This window comes from Vicugna pacos, chromosome 35 (genome assembly GCF_048564905.1).
Source record: "Vicugna pacos chromosome 35, VicPac4, whole genome shotgun sequence".
Lineage (NCBI taxonomy): Eukaryota > Metazoa > Chordata > Mammalia > Artiodactyla > Camelidae > Vicugna > Vicugna pacos.
The window spans coordinates 23870443-23896966 of record NC_133021.1 but is presented as its reverse complement, the minus strand read 5'-3'; the positions used below and the strand labels follow the sequence as shown (position 1 = coordinate 23896966).

The 26524-nt window shown below is 43.2% G+C and overlaps 1 protein-coding gene and 3 pseudogenes across 13 annotated transcripts in view; 2 read left to right on the top strand and 2 right to left on the bottom strand.

Annotated features, from left to right (window-relative positions):
- The window catches only part of KIAA1217 (KIAA1217 ortholog), a 669685-nt gene that overhangs the window by 477637 nt on the left and 165524 nt on the right, over positions 1-26524 (top strand). The gene's annotated exons all lie outside the window — the stretch shown is intronic.
- Positions 5987-11853, bottom strand: LOC102525542 (caveolae-associated protein 3 pseudogene; annotated as a pseudogene).
- On the bottom strand, positions 14712-15989 carry LOC102535761 (heterogeneous nuclear ribonucleoprotein F-like; annotated as a pseudogene).
- Positions 23075-24890, top strand: LOC116279839 (galactoside alpha-(1,2)-fucosyltransferase 1-like; annotated as a pseudogene).

The following is a 26524-nucleotide window of genomic DNA, read 5'->3' as shown; positions in this document are numbered from 1 at the left end:
AGAGGGCAGACCCCCTCCCACCCCACGTTGGCACAGCCAATCAGCCAGACCTGCGCCTGGGCTCTGAATCTTAGTATATTTTCAAGTGTGATAGAAACGATTGTAATGTTGTCTGTTGCCAGAATGGGAGTTAAGTATTTTAAAACTATGAACAGTGAAACAGTATGAGTTTATACTTCACACATCTTGTTATTTGTGATGACTTTACCTTTTGATCATTGAAACAGTAACTTCAAGTTTGCCTCCCTGTGTCTTTAAACGCTTTGAGTACCCCTTTCTACCTAAAAGATGAGATCCAGCCCCATCTAGAGCATCGTCAGCTAGTGGTGTTCATATGTTCAGGACACATTCTGATGATGACTTAGGAAACACCAGGTTTCCTCCACCTCCTTCAGGTGGTGCATCGATTCTGACAGGTATTTTTCATCCGGGCTCTTCATCGGTTGCTGGATGACTGTCGTTTGAGTCACTTCAAAGGGAGGGGAGGTTAGCTGCCAGCAGGAGCAATTTTATAATGTTACGTGGAGGGTAGAGTAACTGCCCTGTCCCCCTTGGCCAGCAGAGAGGGGTTTCCCAGGACCTGGGACTTCCAGTTTTCTTACTGGGAAAGCCCTGGGCAAACCGGGATGAACTGTCATCCTGTGTGAGGTAATGGACTGGACCAGAAACTTCAGGATTACATTTCAAAAGATTAAACGGTTGACATTCTGAATTTTCTTGATCTTATTTTTACAGAATACAGTGGACTTGTCCCAAAATACCCTGTGTCCATGCCTAGCTGACTTTATCAGCTCTTGACACTCTGCTTCTAGAAAAGAACACCAAAATGACTCCTGAATGGTTTCATTCCCCTTTGGGAGCTCATTGTTCCTGCAAACTGGGGCAGAGGGCGGGCTGCAAAAACAGGGTATCCCCTTTGCCTAAAGGCAAATATTATATGATATCACTTACATGTGGAATCTAAAAAAAATGATACAAATGAACATATTTACAGAACAGAAATAGACTCAAACACAATGAAAACAAACTATGGTTACCAAAGGGGAAAGTGAGTGGGGAGGGATAAATTAGGAGTTTGGGATTAACTGATACACATGCCACTATATATAAAATAGGTAAACAACAAGGACCTACTATACAGCTCAAGAAACTATATTCAATATCTGTAATAGCTTATAATGAAAAAATATGAAAAGGAATATACATACATGGATAACTGAATCACTTTGCTGTATACCTGAAACTAACACAGCATTGTAATTTAAAAAAAAAATAGTATATTTCCAAGCCAGTGACTCTATGCCCGCATATTCCTTCTGGCTCCAGTGTTCTGTGGTCTTCCATGGAGAAGTGCTAATTTTCAAAAGGCTTTGAATGAAATGAATTTAAGGAAAACTTCCTGTTCCAATAGTTCTTGTGATCATGAAAGATACTCCCCCTGTGTGGTCCTTTTATTTTTAGCAATGGTGTTGGAAAAATCAGGTTATGTTTATTCGGAGTGTCTGGGGGTGCTGGTGAGATTGTGTAGTCTAGAAAATGCTGGAATTATAAGTTATTATAAACGTCAACCGGGTGGCAAAATTCATCTCCCAAAAATGCTGCAATATATGTCAGCCTATAGATTTTCCCCTAGTTCACTGCCCAAAAATGTATACATTGGCCAAGGAGAATAAACCGAGAAAGTACTTTCACAGAGAAATATAAATACGCTTAACTGTGCTGTTCCTTTGTCAAATGTGCTTTTTTATTAGATTTCTTGCTTATCCAAAAAGCCCCAATTTTGAGTTCACTTATATTTTGCTGCCTTGATTGTAAATCTCATCATGTAGACTTGTTTTTCTATTAGATGAATACATGCAACCTGTAATGCTCCCTAGTTTTTAGCATTAACCAAATATTTTATGGCCTTCCTCTGAGTTACCATTTCTTTTTAGCCTTCTGATGTATGCTTTCATTACAATACTAAATTTTTTACAGGGCCGCCTAGGTCTTGAGGTATGTTGAGGGCTGGTGATAGCAACGCTCACCCAGCCGGAGCCCACAGCCCCATTTGAATGGATTGGCTTCTTTTTAATGGCAAACCAACTGCCCTCGTGAATAACAAGTTCCCCTTCTTGAGAGAGAAAAATCACATTGCCTTATATCTCAGGAGAGCAGTCCCATAAATATTACAATGCATGATGGAACACATCTTTATTCAATAGAGCAAATATTGCCGAGAAAAACAAGAAAGCGAAATAAGAGAGGAAATAACTTCTAGTGGTTTTCGGCTTTAATTATGAGAAATAAGTGAAAAACAATTTTCGATCAAAGTTTTTTGCCTGGTAATAGTTGGCTATCTTTCACTCTCAGGTGCTTATGCTCTCAGGGGAAAATAGATACAATGAATGTTGTTGGGTTTTTTTCTTTTCAAAGCATTATCTGCCTTTGATTTTTGCTTTATAAGGTCAAATGTTGCACTTGTCTTCTAAGCCACCCACAGACTCAGCTATTTGAGTGGGGCTGGGCTCATGGCTAGAACAGAGACTGGCTCAAATTTATTATTATGGGATGGCCTCATCCTATCAAGACTCATTTTAATGAAATTTCTGCCTCTAGAATGTTTCCTTTGAGGCAACATTTTAAAATGTTGTTCTTTTCTAAATCAAGGAGAATTTCCCTTAAAAAAAAATTCTTATTCATCACCCGGCTGGGTACTTTCTCTACCTTATCTTGACTGCTTTTTCTAAATACGAAGACATGAAAGAAGTGAAAAATAAATATTCTCCCCTAAAAATGATAAACCCATAATTTGAGATTAGGGTTCATCTATTTCATTTTATCTTTATAATAAAATGTAGCATAGGTAAAAAATCACTGTATTATGCATCAAGAGAATGCCATGGTGGGGGTGGATTGGGACAGTTAATGGGGAGAAGTGGTGGGGATTGAAAAAGATGTTACTGGAAGTCGCACTGACACTGGGTTTGGTGGAAGAAATAAGAAATTGAGTTTTGAGACATTTGAGATGAGGTAACTGGGGAGTTCTCCTTGGAATACACATGTATATTGACATACATTTAGAACCTACTTGTGTATTGGAATGTATCTGGAATATATGCATATTCACAAGCGTTTAGAATGTGTGTGTCTGGACTTGAGGAGTGTGGGCTGCAGCCATTGGTGTATACAGGTGTGTTCTCAAGTTTGTTCTGTTTATGGCATTCTCAGTGCCCGTAGGCCAAAAGAAAGACCTAGCACTTCTGGTCATTAAGTGGTAAAGTCTGAACAACTTAGTGTTTATGTCCTAACGACCTAGTGGGCAATTGAAAATAAAATCATATAAGTGAAAGGGAAATACATATATATATATATATATATGTATATCTTTTTTTTTTCATCCTCAAGTGATGGTTAATTTTATATGCCGACTTGGCTTGGCCATTGTACCCACATATTTGATCAAACACCAGTCTGGATGTTGCTATGAAGGTATTTTTTAGATGAGATTTGAACTAGTAGACTTTTTTTTTCCTTTTTTTTTTAGAGTAATAGTCATTTTACAGTGTTGTGTCAAATTCTAGTGTAGAGCACAATTTTTCAGTTATACATGAACAGTTATTCATTGCCACTTTTTTTTTCCACTGTAAGATATCACAAGATCTTGTATATATTTTTCCCTGTGCTATACAGTATGCTCTTGTTTATCTATTCTGCATTTTAAAATCCCAGTCTGTCCCTTCCCACCCACCACCCCCTTAGCAACCACAAGTTTGTATTCTATGTCTATGAGTCTGTTTCTGTTCTATATTTCTGTTTTTCGGTGTTTTTTTTTTTAGATTCCTCATATGAACGATCTCATATGGTATTTTTCTTTCTCTTTCTGGCTTACTTCACTTAGAATGACATTCTCCAGGAATATCCATGTTGCTGCAAATGGCATTATGTTGTCAGTTTTTGTGGCTGAATAGTATTCCATCATATAAATATACCACATCTTCTTCATCCAGTCATCTGTTGATGGACATCTAGGCTGTTTCCATGTCTTGGCTATTGTAAATAGTGCTGCTATGAACATTGGGGTGCAGGTGTCATTTTCAAGTAGGGTTCCTTCTGGATATATGCCCAGGAGCGGGATTCCTGGGTCATATGGTAAGTCTATTCCTAGTCTTTTGAGGAATCTCCATACTGTTTTCCACAGTGGCTTTCCTTGCTTCCCTCTCCCACTCTTAATGATTTAGATGTCTTCTTTTACAATTTTATATTTATTCTTTTTGTAATTCATGGCAGTTATCTCCTTTCCAGTTAGGAGTTTCTCATTTTTGTAGCATCCTGCTTCTTTTCTATTTAGAGTAGACCTGTGAATATTTCTTTTAGCATGGGTTTGGTGTTGCTAAATTCTTTTAAGATTTTGCTTGTATGTGAATTGAACTAGTAGACTTCGAGAAATGCAATTTCTCTCCGTACTGTGGGTGGGCATCAGGCAATCTTCCAAGGACCTTAAGAGATAATGGCTGAGGTTCTTGGAGGACAAAGGAATTCTGCCTCCAGACTGTCTTCAGACTCATCTGCATCATCAACTCTCCCCTAAGGCCTTAGCCTGCCTTGCAGATTGGGGACTTGCCAGCCCTGACAATGGTGTGAACCAGTTCCTAAAATCAATCTCTTTCTGTACGTACACACACATACACACACACACACCCTATTGGTTCTGTTTCTCTGGAGAACACTTAGCAATGGTATGTGTGCACCATGGGGCACTGCACGACTTCTCAAACCTTGGAAACAGATGGGAGATCTTTTCCTGTTCCACTGTGATTTTTGTACAGTGCTTGCTTTTTATCACAACTACTTCCCAGAACCCCGCTTTGCAAAGATGACATCATTCAAAGGAATGTAGGTGATCTCATGTTGATACTGGGAGCTACCTCGAGCTAGTATTTTGCACGGTATCCAACAAGTGTCAAACATGGCTATATTCCCCTTGGAAATGTCACACATCCCACAGCGCTCTGTGCATTGGCTGTGGCATCCAGCACCTACACGCACAGTTTGGGAATTGTGGGTCCAGGCTTGGCAGTAGTTGTGGGGTTGGGATTAGCATAGACAGCAGAGATGAGCCCCAGAAAACACCTGCTAGGAAGAGCAGCAGCAGAAGAGCTTCTGAGAGGAGATTCTAAAGGGAGACTAGAGACGTAGGAAAAAATTGATATTCTGTCTGAACAGAGCAAGGAAAAGATGATCACAGGTAAGAAATGAATCCAGGCGAAGGACAGAAGGCTGGAGGAAATATTCTCTGATGCTTACATGGTTGCAGTTAGGAGGGTGGGGCTGTGGTAATGTTTTCACCCTTTTCTATCTTTTCCACCTTTTTTTTACATGTCTGTGTCTCCATTGTATAATGAAGAAAGGCATATTTACAACCATGAAAAACAATGTTTCCTAGCTTTCCTGTTACTCGACACACTTGATCTTTTATTTTTTCCTTTTTTCCGTCCATTTCCAGCATTGAGCTGTGTGTGTATGTGCGCCTGCGCTGGGTGAGTTGGGGGGGGGAGGGCGGGATTAGGCAGAAACAGATAATAAAACAAGGTATAACAGGAAAAAATATTTCCAGGTTTGCTTTTCTTCATGAAATGTTCAGTAGAGTTGGGGAGGTAAGAGGTAGAGCAGGTTGGCTGAAGTCTATACAAGGAAACCCCAAGTAGAAGCCAAGGCCCCGTGCACTGGAGCAGGAGGTCGAAGGTTGGCAGGGCTGGAGCGGCCCCTGGGGAGGGCGTGAGAATGGCCCAGGTGAGTGGAGCTGGGAGGAACGCATGGGGTGAGCCTTAGCACTGCACTTGGACATGACCCGAGCAAAAGAACCTGGACGGATGGTGTCAGGCCCTGCTTTAACACACAGCCTTGGTTTCCTCAAGCCAGCATTAAAGACATCAGTCTTTACCAAAACACTTAAAGTTTCTTGGCTTTTTTTGGGGGGGTGACATTATTTTTATTGATAGTGAGTGCAAGCAGGTGTGAGTGGCTGTTCCTCTTTCAGAGGATGCTAGGCTGAAGAAGCCGGGAAGGGAGGGCCGGAACTGGACTGTGGATGCAGGATTCACTCCTTATTTGGGTGGGAATGCTGCATTCGGAGAGGAAGATTTACTGTGGGACCAGGCATAGGCACGGGGGAGGCCGGCAGCACCAGCCCTCAGACCGCACTTTCTATCTGGAACACGGCCGCATCGGCCGCCTCAGGTCTCCCGGGATTTTCCTCGGTGTCTCGCGGAGGTTCTGGCTCTGGCTTGGCCTCCAGCGCAGGCTGGGCTTCGGGCTGGCCCTCAGCACTCCGGCCAGGCCCAAGGCGAGGGGGCTTAACAGTCTTGGGTGCCGGCGCAGCAGGGCGTTTACGGCCCGGTGGAGCCCTTCGCAGGCTCTGGACCTTATGCACCCGGTGCGCCGCAGCCGCCGCGCCCTGGACTCCACGGGCTCCTCGTCTGATCTCTCCTCATCTTCGGCCTCCGGCTGCTCTGGGCCATCGTCGGCCTGTTCCTCCGACGCCGTCTGGAAGGCTCTGGCTGGGATTTCTGCCTCCTCCTGGAGGAGCAGAACTTGGAGCTTCCCGCGCGCCACCAGCAGCCGGTGATCGGCCTCCAGCCGCTGCAGCGGGGTGGCGCGGCGCGCGGCGCGCTCCTGGGCAGCATCCGCCTCGGCCAGCAGCTGCGCCAGCCTGTTGCTCGTGGTGTCGTGGCTGCGACTCAGCGCGCCCAGGCCACTCTGGATGCGGCTCACGGAGCCGGCCAGGCCCCCCTGCCGCTCGCGCAGCGCCTCCAGCATGGTGGCCAGCTTCTCCAGCAGGGTCACCACGGTGACTGCGTGCACCGGGCCCCACGGCCCCCGGCGCGCTCTCCCCCTTGATCCCCGAACGCCCCGCTTGGCTCTCCCCGCAGCCGCCGGCTGCGCTCTGGGCTGGGGCTGCCCTTCCCGGCTCCTCCCCAGCTCCGGCTGTGACTCAGGCAGGCGGAGTTTGAAGTTTCTTGGCTTTTACTGAAAAATTGCCTACAAGAAGATTCATCGATCTAGCTTCACGAAGGGTCCATTCAGGTAAAGTTTTTCTATCCATTAACTAAAGTCCATATTAACGATACAGCAGTGTGACACAATGAAAAGTTGACATCGGTAAACACAAAATTTCCGATTTTGGGGGAAATTACTATCATCTTGTAACTGGTTGTTTCATCAGGTAAAAACAGTAATTTCAAGAGTCATGTGGCCAGAACCAGTGGGCTTATTTTGCATTCAATATGAAACTCTACTTGGCATCTACTTGTATTTTGAGGAAACATTAAAAGACAAGAAATCATCCTGTTCCAAGTCTCCAGGAAGGTTATGATTTTAATTCCACACCACAGAAAATGCAAACAAATTTGTAATTACACTTCACGCATGGAGCTCTGTGGAGGAAAAATAAATTGGTACCCATTTACCCGAAAGCCGTAAGTCAGACATGGAATGGCTAATCACAGATATAAATTGAATAAACTGCCTGCTCGGTGCTGATTACTTTCCCCTCAGTTTTGTGTACAATTAAGAATTTAGATCTTAGGCTGCATCGTTTTTGAAGTGTGACTCCAAAGCGAAAGTTCATTTTTGAATTCTCCTAATCCTGGTTTACACTTTTCATTCCTTTTTGGTTAAAGTATGATCTTGAGGAGGCTCCTATTAAACTAAGTATCGACCTGGGCAATTTTCAGAACATCACATCTCCTATCCATTTATCAGCATAACCAGAACTGACTGAGAAAAACACAGCTGTTTTCACTGTGTAAAAACAAAGCAACTTTCAGTAGTAGTTGCCATGCATTGATTTAATGGAAAGGAGATGGTTTTTGCGGGCCCAGCACTGGTTCTTCACCTTCGTATTCTCATCACAGACACCTAAGGACATCTTAAAAACTACAGAAGAAATGGTGCAGCTGCTAGGAAAACAATGTGGTGGTTCCTCAAAAAAAAAGTTAAAAATAGAATTACCATATGACCCAACAATTCAACTTCATGGTGTGTACTGATGGAATTGAAAGCTGAGACTTAAAGAGATTTTTGTATATTCATGTTCAGGGGAGGATTATTCATTACAGACAAGAGGTAGAAGCAGCCCATGTGTCTAGCAGTGGAAGATTGGGTACACACAATGTGGTCTGCACATCCAGTGGAATATTATTCAGCCTTAAAAAGGAAGGAAATCTTGTCTCATGCTACAACATGGGTGAACCTTTGGGACATTAAGCTACATGAAGATAGTCAAGAAAGGACAAATACCATCTGATGCCAGTTTTATGAGGTCCCTAGAGTAGTGAAATTCTTAAGAGGCAGAAAGTAGAATGGAAGTTGCCAGGGGCTGGGGGAGTGGGTAATAGGGAGTGATTATTTGATGGGTACAGAGTTTCAGTTTTGCAGCATGGAGAGAGTTCTGGAGATGGATGATGACGTGGCACAGCAGTGTGAATGTACTTAATGCCACCTAACCGTACACTTAAAAATGGTTAAGATGGCCATTTTATATCATGTTTATTTTACCACCATTGAAAAAAACAGAATCAAAAACTTTAGAGGAGGGGGCTTCACCGGAGAAATTCGATTCTGGGTAGCTGCAGTGACTCTGGTCTAAGGCCTGGGCTGATCTCTGGAATGGTTACACCTGGGTGGTACAGCCAACAGTGGGGTGCCCTCCCTGCCCAGTGATGGGAGGGGACAGCTAAGCACCAGAAGGAGAGAAGGTAGAGCCAAGCAAAGAAGATGACCCTGTAAACGTTTAGCCAAGGAGTTAATCCAGTGAGTGGAACTGCAGACACTTGGAATAACTTGTGCATATGGGCCAGAAGGGTCTTTCGGTCACATCTGGGCTACTGTGTCCTTCAAAGCATGCAGAATGGGTGGAGGTCTGTCATGCCTCCAAGAAGCCCCATCTCTGCCCCGGGTCTTGCTGCTCAGGTGAGAATCTAGAAAATAGTTGTGACGCATCTGCTTGGAATGAAGCAGAGATAGAAGGGAGGCTCAGAATGAATGGACCACATTACTTTCCACCCCAGTGATTCATGATTGAATAAAAAACTTTTATAGATGCTTCTGAGAGAGATGTGGTGACGTGCCTTGCAAGTGATCCTTCCCTCTTTTGATTGTGAGGATGTGAACCTTGGTCTAGCCCTTTGTTTCCTCGTGAACCTTCTGGCCCAGAAGCACCTTATTGAACATTGGGCTAATGGAGTGACCTCTGCATCAATTCAGTTTCTACACGTGCACAGAGAGTTTCACGGGTGCTTCAGTGGCTCGCTAAGTAAGGCGAACCATTGTTCAATTGAGTAAATCCTTCCATGCCAGGAGAAATTCGTGACAATGCTGCATTTCTCCTTTTCCAGAGAATTTTATGGCAATCAATAATAGTCAGCCCTGGTGTCCCTGCCGAAGCTCTTGATGGAACGCAATTCATTTTGAGTGACCTTTACTTTTCAGTAATACTTCTTTATTTGTGAAGTGCAGATTGCAAACAGCCTAATCAGCCCTCTGGCTTTTGGTTATTAGCATTCCATCTGCTTTATAATGCCATTTAAAAACCAGCTGTGCTAGGAAGGAAAAAAGTATTGACTGAATCTTTTCTGGAAGAAAAAATTTGTGTAGCATTAAGATCACCAAATGGCAATGTCTTCTTTTGTGGGGGGGGTGTGTGAGAGACTGACTTAAGGTGTTTGTCATATTTCTTTTTTAAGTACCAGAAATCATGGGCCCTGGTTAATGGTAGGTTTATGAACAGAAATGTCTCCAAAAACCAAAGGGGGAATAATCATTTTGGTCGTAAAAATCTTATAAATGATTTTATTATAAATCATAAGATGTTATGAAGTTAAGCATTAGATCTTGGGCTGAAAAGCCCCTGTAAATATGGAGAGGAAAATACAGATGGGGGTTGAGTGCCGGGTGGGAGTATTATTAAGAATTCTTGGAATTTTCTTCCCAAGCTGCGGTTCATTAGTTGTTTATTTTGTAGTTCTGCTTCTCCAGTAATCTCTGTATCTTAGACTCTACTTTTTAAAAAGGTGGTGTTGATACTTGTTCGAGCTCTGGTCCTGTCAAATCTTGCAAACTTGTACTGCTCCTGTGCTCATTTCTTGGGTAGGAGCCTGAGCTCATCATGTATGTTCATAATAATGCGTGTACTTGCCTTTACTCAGAGACTGCTTGAAAGAGCCTTGCCTTCCTGGATTGATCATGAACTTGACCCCTGAGATCCTGGCTGTGCAGAACTTAAGTTGGGGAAGGTATAAGCAGGTGATCAGCAAGGTACCGGTTGGGTGCCACCTTCTCAACTTGAAATAATCCTAGAAATTCTCATTTCTGTTTATCAAGGAGCAATGCCGGAGCCACCTGAAGTGAGCAGTAAGTGGAAATGGAAGCTCAGTTTTCTGACCGGTCTTCCTTCTTCCAGCACTCCCTCATCACAGACGTGTGGGGCCGTGATCTGCAGGTTCTTCGAAGGTGGCACCTTGTCTTGGGGAATTTTCGTTTCCCTTTCAGGGTTGGAGCTTGGCTCTTGGATTTCAGAGAGGAAAGCTCAGAGGCAGGCTGTGGCAGTTCAGCTGCCTCTTCTGTTGTCAGTTCCTGGAGTTGTGGATAAATTGGGATTTATTAAGTGGGGAGGTGTGGAAGCAAGATAAGAAAGAAGGGTGTGTTTGGTCCCTGGGTGAGCACCTAAGAATGAGAGAGGGAAGGTCATCTTGGACTCATCCCTTCAACTTACAGATGAGACCTCAGAGAGAATGGGGGAGCTCTCGACCGAGCTCTCAAATCAGCAGTGGTAACTCAGCCACCATGCCCCTTACCAGCTGCATTTTACAACACAGTCTGGACAGATTCTCTTAAACCTCTCAGACAAGACTAATTACAAGCATCCAGTTGATACTGTAATGCACCAGTTTGTCTGGTCTGGCTTTAAGATTAGAGAAAATTTTGCTTTTGATGCAAAGTGAAGAAACGGTAATAAGTTACAGGTCACGAGGCAGAAGTTTTGCTTTGCACGAGGGTGTGAATGGACATGTGTGGGCATGTATGTACACTTTGGTGTGGGGATGAAGAGAAGAAAATGAATAAAACTCTTAATATGCTAGTTTCTCTCCTAAGTTCAATCTCTATATTTTATATTCTTTCTACCCTGTGCCATGTTCTTGTGGGGGTTTGTGGTCTTTGAATTATTTTCTGTGGGACTCGATTTAGGGTTCTTGTTCTTCAAATCCAAGGTTCTAGAATTATTTGAGCTTACAGGTGGGAAAGTATGCACTGGTTAAGTCACTTGTCCACTCTGGTTGGTTGCATTGATGGTTTACAATTGTGGAGCCCTCGGTAACAAGGGTGGGTCACTGCCACCTCCCTCGCCAACACACTTACTCATGGGTCCATTGAGTAACTTGTTAAATAAAATTTGCACGTTACTGAAAAATTGGCTCAAATTTTTCGTCATTCATTTATTAAGAAAAGGAGTTTATTCTGGCATTGAACATTATTCTGTAAATTGGAATTTAGAGGAGACAGCATAAGGATGAATCCTAGGATATGCACTTGTCCCCATCGTCCCTCATCTGGAGTGCTGGTCTTTTGCCTCTTTCTTTTGTAAGTTAGGCATTGTTGCCTCTAGTCTTCTCATCCACACTATGTATGTTAGCATCTTTCAGGATTGTTTCCCTCCCATGCACCCCTGGGAGGGCAGGCAGGTCCAGATCCCAGGCCAGCTCAAGACATTTCTAAGAGAACACCATCATTCCTTTTTCCTGGACTCATCAACCCAGAATGAAAAGAGGGTACCATTCCCAAGTACCTCACCTCCTTCTCAGAAGATTTATCCATCATGGCATCCATGCATTTGAAACAGAATCCACTCTCTGAATGATCCCTCCAATGAATTTAGAAGGAAAAGAACTCCCTTGGGAATGCCAAATAATTACACTCGCATTTTTTGTTTTAAATTTTGTTCATACCGTATGTGGTCTTGTTCCATTTTTATGGTACATTGTTAACAAAACAGCATAATAATTTTCTGAAAACTGCTTGGTTTTCATGTACTTAGAGCTACTCAGCTAAAAAATAGATCATCATCATAGCAGCTAAAATGTTTTGTTTCCACTTCATCATATATGTGTGTGTGTGTATGTATATACAATGTGTATATGTACAATGTATATGCATATATATCATTGGATTATGTAGTTAATGGGAAATGAACATAAAAGTATCATTTTTGGTTTTTAAATGAGCAATAGTTAGGCAAGCTTGTATGCTAATGGCAATGATCCAGAGAAGAGTGGAGGGTGATTTTAGGAGGGAAGAAACTGAACGAAGGATTGCGATTTAGTGGAAGAGTTGGCCTTAGGAACAGAGCCAGTTTTTCTGTCTTTACAGTAGGAAAGAGGTAGTATTTGGGTACATCGATTTGGTGGATGAGGGGAAGGGAATAAGGTAGTTCTTGTCTGTCAATGACAAATGAGGGGAGGTGATCTGCTGAGAGTAAGAAAAGGATGTTGGAAGTTGGAGGAGAGAGGAAAACCTATGAAATAGATTGTCATCCTGAAAAACAAAAAAGCAAGCTAATGAGGAAAGTGTAGAAGAATCATTGCGCAGAGTTGAGTTCTCACTTGAGATCTGTGGTAATGAGGTTAAGGTAAGACCATTAAGCAGAGTTGTGCAGAGTTTGGTTTTGTTTTTTGTTTTTTTTCCCCTTCCAGCAATTTTAGCTGCTCAATTGCAAATAGTTAGGTTCAACCTGTATTGATTGCCTGGCTGGTGCAATGGCGGAAGAGAGGCTCAAGGCAGATGAAGATATTGGCAAGGAATTGATCATGAAGTTGGACCACAGAATCCAAACTAGGTGTGATGAAGTGGAAGGAGGATTGGGATTGAAGGCTAAGACCCACGTGGGGTTGAGGAATCACTGGAAAGTGTTTCTGGCTGTTTAATCATGCTGCCTTCAATTTGACTGTGTGACTGTGCATTGTTTGAACTATGCCCTATATGGCCAACTGTCCTGAGGGTCCTTGACGGGGTGGGTGGTGGGGAGGACAGATGTCCAGAGATCCAGTAGCCAAGTTCTCATATCAGGGAAAAACTTGGGAGCATGATTTTCATTTAAAAGACTGTGTGAGCAGTGTAAGAGGTAGAAGTTTTTTTTGTTTTTTTGTTTTTTCATTTACCAGCATTTATTCAATTTGAGATTAGTAATTTTTTTAAGCTCAACTATTTTTAATAGATTTTTTAAAAAAATATATCCCTTTTTAAAATTTCTTTTTTACTCAGTTTAAAAGTAAATCACAAGTAGAGGTGAGGATTAATATTTAGTCCTCTGGAAATTTTTTTTTACATAAATCACATCCATTATGGAAAATTCAGAAAGTTCAAAAAGCATTTTAAAATATCCTGTCCTGCAGGTAGAAATGTCTTTCTATTTTTTGGGCATATTTTAGAAGAGTAGTTTTTATTACTTAATGTCTTGTCACTTTATTTTTCATGGTTGTACAATACTTGTGTTAATTTTTTAAATACATGGAATTATTGTTACTAGACATTAAAATCTCTTCACATGGATGATATGATGAATAACTCAGCAATGAGCCCCAGGAAAAGAGTATCTTAAGTCAGAAATATACCAATTAAAGGGGCCCTGACCTTCCCTGTTAAGGCTTTGTTGGGAGCAGTATTTACATTTCAGGAAGTTTCGGGACTGTCTGGATGGAAGCACCACATGCGGACTTTGGAAACCTGGGAAACTAAAGGGAACTTACTTTCTATCCAGCGTTTACTCCTTTATCTTTTCCATCAAGCTCTTTGATCACTAGAATACCTCTGTGGATGCTGTAGGATGTCCTAAGTTGTAAAGGTTCCAATAGGTTATCAGCTTACTCACCATATCTCCAAGATCTTGAAATTAACATCTTAGAGGAGAAAGCCTTAAATCACAAAAATTCTACTTGCTTCCTTCACCCCAACTAAGAGTTAAAAAGAGTGCAAATGTTTTTTCTTATGGCAGAATACATTAATCTAGCTCATGAAATACAAATCTTTGTGGTAGCCTAGTTTGAGAAAAACAGACAAAAGCTCTTTTGTTTTTTTTATTGTGAAACGTCTTTTTATTTTCAGAAAAAAATTTAGTTAACAAAAAAATTTAACAAGTTTCACTTAGCAAAATACACCCAAAGGGAAATCACAGTACAAAAAAAGTTTTAAGTCAAGGCCTTACCAGTTCCTACAGTATTAGAAATGTGTCTCGGTTTTCAAAACTAAATTTTTAAAAGCTTAAACTTAACCTAAAAGATTTTAAATGAAAATAAAATAGAATGAACAAACATGAGAAATGTTCCTGTTTGAATTAGGGGTGTAGCAGCTTGAGGTTTCAAAAAAAAAAAAAGAGAGAGAGAGAAAAAAGCACACCTTCCCAATGTGTTCACGATGGTGTAAAAGATCCACACTTAACATACTTAAATCTACTTTACAACTCAGATAACATCACTCCAGAAGTACACTACCAAAATATTAATTGAGAAAAGCTAAAAATAGTTTGAGTTTACTCAATATCACATGCTGGAAGAAAGTTTGCATGAGAAAACACTGAAGAGGTAATTTTTTTTCTTCCAGATTTCACAAACTTATGGTGCAAAAAGGGTCCCACAGCTTCCTCTAGAGTAATAACTGCTTTTCACTGCTTGTTGGCTGTCTGTGAAAATTTGATCGAAATAACTCAAATGCTGCCACAAAACTAGTCATACCCTCCCATGCTGTTCTGGGCACCGTAGCCAGCCTCGTAACAGCCACTCACGGATTGGCTCTCAAGGCCACTGTAAGTGGACCGGGTTGACACCCCCATGCCCTGCATCATCAGGCTGCTATAAGCCCTGTTGCTGGCCCCCGTTGTGGAATTCGAGAAGAGTTCTCTGTATCTGTTGCATGTTGGCCCTGCTTTTGGACATGGCCGCCACAGCTTCTTCATGAGTAGCAAACTCAGTATCAGCTTTGCCCGTCACTCTTCCATCAGGGCCAGTCTCAATATGGACCCTCACGGGGTTGAGCGGAGAGAAGAAGTTGTAAATGTCGTTCTCCGTGGCCTTGCAGGGCAGCCCCCTCATGTGGACGCAGTGCCCAGTGGTGCTCTGGACAGTGAACTCGCCATCTCCATCCCTGTGGTCATACATCCCAGAGAGACAGTAGCAGAGGTCTCTTCCAAACAGGTCAGTGGTGAAGCCATAGCCATCGCTGAGGCCGCTGTACTCCTCGTAGCCTCCATAGCCTGCACTGTAGGCTCTGGACCTCATCCTCTCCAGGCCTGCTGGTTTGACAGTGCTGACGTACCTCCTGGCTGTGCCGGGGCGGTCACAGGGCCCCGGTCGCTGCACCGACATGAACTTCAGAGGGGGATCCGAGTATGACTGACTTCTTCCTGACTGCTCTTGAACACCTCGGTATATCTGTGCCCTGTTCTCTCCTTGTGCTTCCCCAGAGCCTTCTCAGCTAACTCCTGGGAGGCAGACTGCACAAAGGCTTCCCCTGTAATCTTGCCCTCGGGGTCCACAGGCAGTGTGATCCCATTTGGCATGATTTCCAACCCTGAGAAGAACTAAACGATTGCTTCCTTGGTGCATCCAAATGGGAGTCCTCGAAGCCGCACAGAACCATCATTGGTGGTGTCGGCACTGTTTGGACCACTGTGCTTCAACACCCAACCCATCTCGATTCTGTGGGACTTGAACACCTCAATGTACCGGTGTCCCATCCTTTCCCTGTCTTTTTTAAGGGCCATTTTTACATCTTATCATTCAAGCAACAAAAGCCTCACCACGCTGCCTGCCTTCTCTAGTGTAGATAAAATGAACGCCCGCGGCCCCATCCTGAATCGTGCAGATGGAGAGGAAAGTCTGCACATCCTCAACAGAGCAGGACCAGGGCAGGCCACGGAGCTTGACCACAAAGCCTTCACCTCCCTCAGGGCTCAGCATCATGGACACTTGACAGGGCAGACGTCAAACAAGCTTGGGTGCCACTTCTTGTGGCTTAGAGAACAGTGAAGGATGCCCACAGTCAGAGACACTCCAGGCAGACAACGAATTATCCTTTCCCTCTAGTAAGGCGCGGAGCAGTCCCACTTCCAAGACCGAGCCGGAGACAAAAGCTCTTTATAACACAGATGGTGTACTTCCCTAATTCATTTTTCCAGTGTGCTCTAACATTTCTCAGATCTAAAGGTGTGAAGGGCATGGTTACCAAAAACAAATAGAAGTGAACGACGCTGTGTTATTAAATGTCATGCTTTTTGATTTGTCGGCCATGTATTATCTCAAACAAAAATGGATTTTCCTACTCTTACACTTTGGCATTTTCTCAGCTGGGCTATCCACAGTATGATTTGTGGCGTTCTTCTTTTCCAGTAAGGAATGGAAATATAAATTGCTGTGTTTCCTTTCTTTCAAAATTATGAATTAATACTGGTTCTCAAAATTCCTACACATAGGAAAGTTATAGCTGAAGTAGACTGGTGTTTTGTTGGTAACTAGGGAAGAGAGTGACGTGAAACAGCTGATGGTATGTAAATGATGGGTAATAATTTAAGCAGAGTGAGGTGGTGAATTCTTGTCCACGGTGGAAATGTTTTGTGCATACCACTTTTGGATTTCCTTTCATTGAATTATACTTGCTTCTTGGTATTTTCAAAAGACAGCATAGGGGAAAGGGTATAGCTCAAGTGGTAGAGTGCATGCTCAGCACCCAAGAGGTCTCGGGTTCAATCCCGGGTACCTCCTGCAAGCGGAAATCAAAGAAGAAACCCAATTACCTCCCCCTCAGCAAACAAACAATACAAGCAAAGGACAGCATAAAATGGTTTTTGTTTGTTTTCTGAAGTTAAGATGAAAAGTGCAAACTCATTGCATTTGTACTAGAAAGGATGCAAACTAGTTGCTGTCTTCCAAATTGGCATCACTTCTTTGATGAGAACTAGCAATGAGATTTTAACAATCTTTCCCAAAAATGTCGTAACCTGTGTGGTTTTAAGTGGGCTTTTGTTATTTTATTACTTGGTGTAAAGTCCCCTTTCGGTATAAATTTAAGGGAACTGCTCATTGAATCCTACATGCTTTCTATATTATTACGTATTAGGTGTTAATGCCTCTCAAATACTCTTTGAATATGTACTTTTGTTTTTATTCCCATTTTACTGATGAAGAAACAGTGCCCCGAGGATTTTTGTAACTTGCCTGGGGTCACAGCTCAACAAATGGCAGACCAAGATTGAAACTCTAGTTCTAGAGAATGTAATCTTAAATCCATGTTACATTTCCTTCCGTTCCAGCATTCTGGGACCTAGTGTCCTCCATCTGCTCCACGCTATGGTGGTGCACTCTGTTCTGGAATGTTAGTCATTGTTGTGTGTGACCTTGTGACTCTCTGGGATCCAAATGGGGCTACTGAGCAGTAAAACAGCTCTATGAACAGACGTGTCAGTGCCCTTATTTTTTATTTACTAGGAATAAATGAGTAATTGATACGTTAAGTTTTCAAATTTCCATGACCATATCCCTTTTCCCCTCTTTATATCTACAAAAGGTCCTCAGGGACAACATAATTAATATATATATATGTATATATATTTATATCTTTATCTGTTAATTTTTGAAACCCACAATTATTTATCTATTCATAGTTTATCTTATGGTACTGGTACATGTTACAACATGGAGCTGTTTTGAGAACATTAGGCTAGGTCAAAGAAGCCAGTCACAGAGGACCACATATTTTATGATCCCATGTATATGAAATGTCCAAAATAGGCCAACCCAGAGATAAAAAGTAGACTGGTGGTTGCCTAGGGCTGAGGAAGCTGATGGGAGATGAGAAGTGTCTGCAGATGGGTGTGGGGTTTCATTTCAGAATGAGAAAAATATTTTAAAGTTGACTGCCATGATAGTTGTGCGACCCTGTGAATAAACCAAAAAACCATGGAAGTTGTACACCTTTTTTTTTACAATTAAAAAAAACCTGTTTATTTATTTGAAGTATAATTGATTTACAATATTATATTTGTTTCAGGTGTATAACATAGTAATTTAATACTTTTATAGATTATACTCCATTTAAAATTATTATAAAATATTAGCTATATTCCCTCTGCTAAATTGTGCACTTTTAATAGGTGCATTCATGGGGCATCAGGTACCATGCTAATGGGCCTTTAGCGAGACAAAGAGCATGAAGAACATGCTCAGACAGCACAAAATTCAGTTTTTGTTCTACTGTCCAGATTGCCTTTGGCAAAGGGCGTTTAAGAATTATATTTGGTAAACACCTTTTCTACAAAACAAGCATAGTATAGTGTTGCTCTTTTCCCTTAGAATGTGTTGACACATTACTTAAATAAACAGAGATCTACCAGGAAAGTCCCATGTCGCCTGTCCCAGCAGAAGTATCCTCAGATGCTTCTTCTAGACCTTAGCAAGCGCAGCAAGCATGAACTCACCCAGGTTTCTTTCCAGCTTTTACTTCAAAATTACCGAGTGAACCAAGCAGTGGTTGACATTTTTGACAGAGTTTAATACACTGTTGTAAACCCTGGGATTTGATATTCATCATCTGGGCCAAACTCCATGAGTTCATAGTGATTGTTGTTGTTGTAATTGGTGCAGTAGTATTTCTTATACTGATGTACTCAACTCAGTAATTTAAAAGTATATTTACACATAGTATATTTTTGAAAGACAGTACTGCATCTCATGAGCTATTTCTTCCTAGAAACCAAAGACTTTCTGATAATGATGAAATTAATTCCGATGCTTGGAAAGAGATCTGGAAAATGGATGCTGCATACACACATTATTTCTTCTGTGACCGATGTCTTGCCATCTTGGGTTGGAGTGTCCATGCATACCTCACTTTCTGGGAGCAGGACGCATAGCAATTTGTTAATTCGTAGACAATTGTTTCTCATTTTCCCTTTTCCTAGACTTTTTGCCAGGTTCGGCAAAGAACAGGACATTGTAATCTCTCCAGATGTTTTCTAAATTTAACTTAAGTGAGTTTGAAGGCTAGAAGGCAACCAGATTCAATGCCCAATCTGGTGTAAGAGTCACCAGAAATCAGGAGGAGTATTTGTCCCAGTGTGTGTCATCTTTCTAGGTTCTCCTGTCAAGGATTCCTCCAGGGTCCCTTCTCAGGTGATTCTGGTGTCTAAAGTGCAGAGCTCTTGTTGGTACCTTTCACAATGCTTAACATCCCTTTATGGAACTGTAAGCAATCTTCTTAGCCTGAGTCCCCCAGTCCTGTACAATCACACCTAAATGACACTGAAACAAATGACCTCAATGGCCCCTTTCTTCCAGAGGACTGACAGATACTCTTCAAATCCGATAGGATGTGCTCATGCTGGAAAGAACTTCGAAATTATTCATTCACTCAAGCTGGGCTGAGTTTAATCCTTCTAAGAAAGGTAGCTGCCACGTTTTTAAGATGTTAACTGTGTTTTATAATTTTGACTATGATGTTTGTGTCTAACCTAAAACTGGTTTGAAATGGATTTGCTTTACATATAATGTAAGCGTATGTGTTTCTTCCCCTGATTCTGGAAGTAATACATGTTCCTTTTAAACGATTGTCAAGTTAAGGCATTTTAAGTTTATTTCCTTTCTTCTTTGCTTGTGGCTTTGAAATTTAGACAGGATGGATTCTTGTCTTATAAGGCAGATGACTCTTAAGGAAGAGTAATTTTATCCTAACAGAATCACGTGGAAACTATCTTTTAAAAGGACGTATGGGAAAATACAAACTAATGTTTCTGGAATAAATTCTGTTTACATGGTGAAGGAAAACTTTTGAGTCAAAGTGATGCATTTAGATCCAGGTTGATCTGATGCCTGAACCAGCTTTGTGAAGCAAGTTTTCAAGCTTGGTCTCCTTATCTATAAAATAAAGAAACATATTTTTCTCAGTATTGTGTGGATTGAATAAAATGCTACATGTAAAAAGAATCTGATAGGAATCAGGTAAACCTAGTAGCTTCTCAAATAATCATTTTCCCTCCCACACCTTCTTTGTGTCTTCTTAACTTCTTTTTCTTACATATATTATCCCATTGTTAGACATCTCTTTATCAGCACAGCAAATATATTTCTTCTAGGTTATTGGAATTCATTGAATATGTTTTTCCCGGTTTTGGCCATTCCTACCTAATTTGGGGCCATTCAAATAAATGTTCATGTATAGTTCATCAGTTATAATCTAAATCTAAATTTTCAAGCTACAGAAAATTAGCCTTCTACGTGGAAAGAAATCCCATGCCATCATCCTTTGTAAAAAGGATTTGTTTTCTTTGTGTCAAAGTAGTATATTTGGGGCTTGGCCTCAACCTTGCATGGACCTGTGGGATTACGAGGTTCAGAAGATGGTACACTCACAGGTGAGCCGATAGGCAGGAATGTTGCTGCTTATTTGTTTAATAACCAGGAATGAGGCCACGTGACTTACATGCATTTTCTAGTCTAATCTTCACAGCCCTCCCGTGGGTGTCCTTATCCCTGTTTCACGAGAGGAAATGAAGGTCCTTAGAGGTTGGTTAGCTCACTCAGGGTGGCACTCTTGAGAAAGTTCTAGACCAAGGCTGCACCCGGGCCTGCCTGAGACTTTTAGTGTTTTCCACAATTTGATTGCGTTTAGGGGGCGTGATTACAGGATGACATCTTTAACACGCAGAACATAAGTATCCCAGCAAAGCCAGGTTGGTAGTCTCGCCAGACAGATTCTCTCCTCTCCTCTGTCTTCTCTCCCGCTGCCGTTTGCCTGCCAGGATGATGGGGTCGTTGGTTGGAGTGCGTTGATCAATGTAGCTGATCCCATCATCACAGTGTCATGATGTCAGGAAAGAACCCTGCTGCAGGCTGTGCACTTCCCCATACAACGGAAGGGGAATCTGATCAGGACTTGATCTCCCTGCCATTGGGATGGGGAGGGAAGGAGGCCTGTCCGGTTGGGCCTCTGCCCTAGAGGAACATGAATTCAACCACAGGTGCTGTGCGGTTCCCTCCCAGCCTCCATCTTTCCCTCCCAGTCTCCGTCTCTCCCTCCCATCCCTGAGGCTGGGCAGGGCTCCCCTGACCCCAGCGGACTGATTCCCTGTGAAGTTCACTCCTGGGAGCTTTCTTTGGCCTTAAACTGCCATCGAGTGAACTCTCTCTTCTGTTGCTGACTATCTCACATTTAGCTGAATGTTCTTTTCTTCTGTGATGTCCGCCTCACAGGGACTCCTAGAATTCACTTGGAAACTATTTTCAAGTGAGCAGAAATACCTCAGCATTCAATCTAGCTTTTTAGTGCTGGGAATATTCTTAGAAAGAAAGAGCATGTGTGTGTGTGTGTAAATGTGTCTGGCCCATGTTGTATGGAGATAGTTCTCTGTCAGATAATCCTAAAAGTGCAAATCCTGTTCTCTGGATGCTTCACTCTTTCCTTCCCTGTAGACGTTGTGTTGTGCTCAACAGGCTGCCAAATCTGTATGGATTAGAGCCTTCTGCTCCTCCTGTCAAAATAACCAACCATCACTGTGCAGAAGAAAAACCCAGAAATGCATTCTTCCTGGGCTGAAGTGGGACTCAGTGCCCTGGCTTGCAAATGAACTTCCTGTTTCTTTCTAGAAGCATTCTGCCGTCGTATGTAACAGGATTCCCTTTTTCATGTCTTCTGCATGTAGGCAGAAATCTTCATGAAAGCTCAGTTAAGATGGCAGTCAGATCACTTGGGAGATTGTCATGTCCTCCTCTGTTCCTGGAAACAGGGACTTCGAAAAGTTGTTTTTACTTAAATTTTCTTTAAATCACTATCCAGAGTTGAGTTCTCCTTTTTCTTTCCTTTTCGGTGGAGGCTTGATGTTTATTTCATTACTTCCACCTCTAGATTAAGTATAACTTCTCCCTTATCTGAACCCCACCCTCCTGGAAAAACTTAAGGAAACTGAATCAGGAAAACGAAGCCTATTTATTTCCTTTCACCCTCTATGTCATCTCCTATGGCTCTTTTAATATTTATTTTTATGAACTGAGGTTGTAGTTTTGATTTCCTCAATGTGGCTTTCAGAGCAAAAAGGATGAAACTAACATTCAGGAGATAGGATTTCCCACTGGCTCCGCCACTTGTTACCTGGTGACTGTAGACAAGGCATTTAACTTTGGTTCCAATCTCTTAAGTGTGGGGGCTGCACTGGATGGCCTGGAAATTCCTTTTAGTGTCAACATTCTGGGACTCTGAAATAAAGCTAGCTGCTTAGAGTGAAAATATCCTTATTTGTTCCAAAAAATCACCCTTTATAATAATTAACGTTGTTTGAAGGGAGCGCTGATACACAGATCTTGCACAAATAATTAAAATTTGAAGAAGTCTACGAGACTGTTTCTGTGGCATGAAATAACGCTCCAAGCATAGCGCGGTGGCCTGTTCCAGCAGTTAGCTTGTTTTTGAGAAGCACAACCCACTGTAGATGTCAGAGCAGCCTTTGAGCTCTGGGTACAAATGTGTACAAGGCCACAATCACAGAGAACAAGCACCACCACCATCTGGAATTTAGCCATAAATTCATCCCAAAAATTGTGAGTTTGGGATGAGCAGATCCTACTGTACACAGAGTAGATAAACAGCAAAGACCTACTGTATAGCCAGGGACCTGTACTCAGTAGCTTGTAATAACCTATCATGAAAAAGAATATGTGTGTATGACTGAATCACTATGCCAGACCCCAGGAACTAACACAACGTTGTAAATCAACTGTACTTCAGTTTAAAATATGAAATGAATGTTTGTCACTAATCCTAAGCATTTCAGTTAGAGAGACACCTGCCAATTTAGTGGGAGACTGTGACAACGGAAAGATGGCAGCTGACAGCAGAAAGATGATTAATTTTTTAATCAAAAATTTAGATTAAGTCACTGCGGCGTGGTCGGACTCGGCGCATCCAGGTGCCCAGGGCGGATGGCCGAACCCAGAACTGGAGGGGAAGAGGAGAGGTCGATGGGCCAGAACGTCTGGGTCCAGCATTGCAGTTGGCACTTGATATTCACGTCCATGGAAGGATGAAGCTGCTGGGAGGCCAAGTAGGCTGCCCCAGGCTGGCCAGTTGCGGGATGAGGCGGCTGGGGCGTGGATCTCCCTGTCCGGGTAGGGTTTAGAGGGCGGAGGCTGTCACCCTAGCCTGGGGAGTGAGGCTTGCCACCAGGGAAGGAGCTGGGCTCCACCACCGAGCTACCTGCTTGGCCCGGGAGGGGCGGAGGCTGTGAACCTCCTGACCGCTCCCTCTCGTACCTCCCCTCCCCAGCCCTCGCAGCCAGTCTGGGGAGGCAGCATGGAGGGGGAGGGCTGTTTGGCCAGGGAACCTGGAGTGCAGGGTTCCGGGGGATACAGAATGTGGGCTGCACTTGCAGATGGAGAGCTCCGGCCACACCAAGGTTCTGGATCTGCCATCAGTTAGGAGCTCAGCCATGTGGGCCCCCAGCCGCCATCACCTCTGTCTCACCTTCCTACTGGTCTGTGTTTCTGCTGCAACCCTCTTCTTCCACATCCACCGAGACCTCTTTCACAATGGCTTGGACCTGTCTGCCTTGTGTCCAGACCATAACCTGGTGACATCCCCTGTGGCCATCTTCTGCCTGTCGGGCATGCCTGTGAACCCCAACACCTCCATTTCCTGTCCCAAGCATCCAGCCTCGTCCTCAGGAACCTGGACTATCTACCCAGACAGTCGGTTCGGGAACCAGGTGGGGTAGTATGCCACACTGCTGGCCCTGGCCCAGCTCGATGGCTGCCAGGCCTTCATCCAGCCCACTATGCACGCTGCCTTGGCCTCCGTGTTCTGCATCACCCTGCCCGTGCTGGCGCCCGAGGTGGACCACCACACGCCTTGGCGGGAGCTCGAGCAGCACAACTGGGTGTTGGAGGAGTACGCCCGCTTGGAGGAGCCTTGGCTGAAGCTCACCGGCTTCCCCTGCCCCTGGACCTTCTTCCACTATCTCCGGGAACAGATCCGCCGCAAGTTCACCCTGCACGACCACCTCAGGCAAAAGGCCCAGTGTTTACTGAGTCAGCTCCGCCTGCGATGCACCGGGAAGTGCCCGAACACCTTCGTGGGTGTGACTATCTGGAGGTGATGCCCCACCACTGGAAGGGTGTGGTGGGAGATCACGCTTACCTCCAGCAGGCTATGGACTGGTTCCGGGCCGGCATGAAGCCCCCATCTTTGTGGTCACCAGCAACAGCATGGGGTGGTGCCAGAAAAATATTGACACCTCCCGGGGGGATGTGATCTTTGCTGGGGGTGGGCAGGAGGATGCCCCCAGTAAGGACTTCGCTCTCCTCGTTCAGTGCAACCACACCATCATGACTATTGGCACCTTTGGCTTCTGGGTCGCCTGCCTGGCTGGTGGAGACACTGTCTACCTGGCCAACTTCACCCTGCCTGACTCCAAATTCCTGAAAATCTTTAAACATGAGGCTGCCTTCCTGCCTGAGTGGGTGGGCATTAATGCAGACTTGTCTCCACTCCAGATGTAGGCTGGGCAGCAGGGAAACTTTCTGGAATAGCCTGACCAACTTGGAACCAGTATTATATGCCTCTGGAAGCCTAGTAGCTCCTGGAGGAGCTTGTGGTCCTGCAGCAGGCGGGCATCCATTTCGAGAGTGATTCTAGTTGGCTAGACTTTGAGGGGAAAAAAAAAAAAAAAGAAAGGGGCTTTCTGTAACTGCCTAAACATTCTAGAACCAGCATATCTTTTCATGATGGCTGGCAATGTCTGGAGAAGCTCATGGCAGTTCTAGAGGGCATAGTACCTACCTGTTCTTCTCAGTCCTTATCCAGAGTACTTCTAGATGGCTGCCACCCCCAGGAACAAAGAACTGCCCACTCCAGTGTTTGACCAGCCTAGTCTTTTCTAGAAGGGATATTTCTCCTCCCCTGGGTCATCAGGACTGAAGAAACTCGTGGATACTCTACAGCAAGCGTTTACCAACTCCCCTTCAGTGTTTCTGGAGTGATTTTAGAGGCGGGATTTGCATTAAAGAGAGTCAAGTCTAATGCCTGTTAAGAACTTGCGGAGCCCTTTCGGATGGGATGGGATTCTGGAATTCCAGATAACCTTGGCAAAGAAGCTAATGAAGTTACAACCAGGGGTGCAGCACCTCACCGCTTTTAGAAGGTGATGGAAGGTAAATGGTCTGTAGCTGGGAAAGTTTGTGAACAGAGTGAAACTGGACCCAAATTCTCAGCCCCTGAAAAAACCACAGATCTGCTAAAATGTAGGAGGCGGGGAAAGGGACAGTGGCAGCCTAAGGGGCAAGGCTCTCCAGAAATCAAGGGGCTTTTTTTTTTAAACCCCCAAACTGTCAAAGGTAGGCATGTCTCTCCCAATTAAGGATGTTTTCTCCTCTTTAGTGAGGCTGCTGGAGATGATGAGGTCAATTTACTGATAGCCAGCTGGCATAAGGGTACCCTCTGGGCTTGCAGAAAGCTGCAGGTACTGTGCTCTTTGCCAACCACTATCTACCTCTGAATTTCCAGAACCACTGAATCTGGCTTCAGGCAAGTCAGAGATGAAAAGACCAGGATGTATACAGACCCCAGACTGGGCTCCCACTCAGGGAGGAGCACAGGATCTGGCCAAAGAGGATGTGATCTTGATTCATTTCAGGCCCCCCTTGAGGCTTTTTGAAGGGAGTGGAGGTAGATGCTTTTATTACAGAGTTGTCTGAGAATTGAAGCTCTTCTCTAGTTTTCTCAGGGAGCTTTGGGGGACCATTCTCTATTCAGCTGCCATAGGTGGGAGAGGAGGAGGTATGGATTAAAAGTCCACACCACCAAAAAAAAAAAAAAAATTAGATTAAATGTAATACAGATCCATGGTAAAAATCTTCAAATCGTACATTAAGCCATGTGTACACTCACACAATTAAAAGCTTCTACCCTCAATTCCCAGTCCCTTTTTCTAAAAGTAAACATTGTTAATAGTATCTTGTTGGTCGTTTCTAAAGATAGCATGTGCGTCTCCTATTACCTACAGGCATAGCTTCTTTTTATATTTACATAAGTTGTCATAATGTATGACTTTTCTATACCTTGTTTCTTAATGATGAATTTTAAGATACCCCACATCAGGTGATACAGAATCAACTCATTTGTTTGTTTCTTTGAACATCTTTATTGAGATGTAATTTGTATATCATACAATATGTTGATTTTATTTATGCAGTTCAATGTTGTTTAGTATATTCAGACTTGTCTAATGGAGAATCAACTCATTTTTTGGTCTAGATTATTTTCTGCAGTATAGATGATCATATTAGAATCGATCTCCCCTGCAAATTCAATGATCATTTCTCTGTTTCCACTTCTCTCAACCTGCAACACCTGTGTTTCACTTCTTGTTTTCATTCTGTTCCTGTATCTGGGTATCCCCCTCCACCCAGCTATTCTATGGGGTAAATTCCTCAAAGCGGAACTGATTGTTCAAGACATT